We start from the raw sequence: 518 nt of genomic DNA on the forward strand, positions 1-518 counted from the left end.
TGGTTAATTGCTGTACAAGATGCGGACTCAACATCCTATCCACAAACACCACTAGAACAAATCATTCTATTCATTAACAGAATGTAACTATATATCTATCCTAAGCACCCTGAATACATAGATACAAAATGGACATTCATCTGTATACCCTTCTTTTGTTAAGTTACGTTATTTGAATATTATAGGAGTGTAAACTCAGCAAAATTTTCTAAAAGAGTCCAGTAGCCCATAATAGTATTGGGTCTTCTGCTTAACTGGCAATGTCAGAAATTGTTGACCCGAGTCCCCTACAGCTCAACATAACAGCATGGCTTTATTTCTTGTATTTCATTTTTATACTTTCCTTCTGGATGGTTAAGACCAAGGAAAAATAAGACCTATGCAACAAGAGTTGTCACTTTTGGGTCTGATAAAGTCAGTGAAATCCCCTCAGGATTTATCCTGAGATCCTATACCTCAGAATGTAGAACCTTTGTCAGTGTCAGCCATGTGGATGAGTCACAGCCATTGCTTGGCCA

General features: G+C 37.6%; 1 protein-coding gene across 4 annotated transcripts in view; it reads left to right on the forward strand.

Annotated features, from left to right (window-relative positions):
- Positions 1 to 518, forward strand: part of Rttn (rotatin) — a 198838-nt gene that overhangs the window by 142720 nt on the left and 55600 nt on the right. The gene's annotated exons all lie outside the window — the stretch shown is intronic.

Source organism: Octodon degus, unplaced genomic scaffold (assembly GCF_000260255.1).
Source record: "Octodon degus isolate 3935 unplaced genomic scaffold, OctDeg1.0 scaffold00289, whole genome shotgun sequence".
In the NCBI taxonomy this organism is placed as follows: Eukaryota; Metazoa; Chordata; class Mammalia; order Rodentia; family Octodontidae; genus Octodon; species Octodon degus.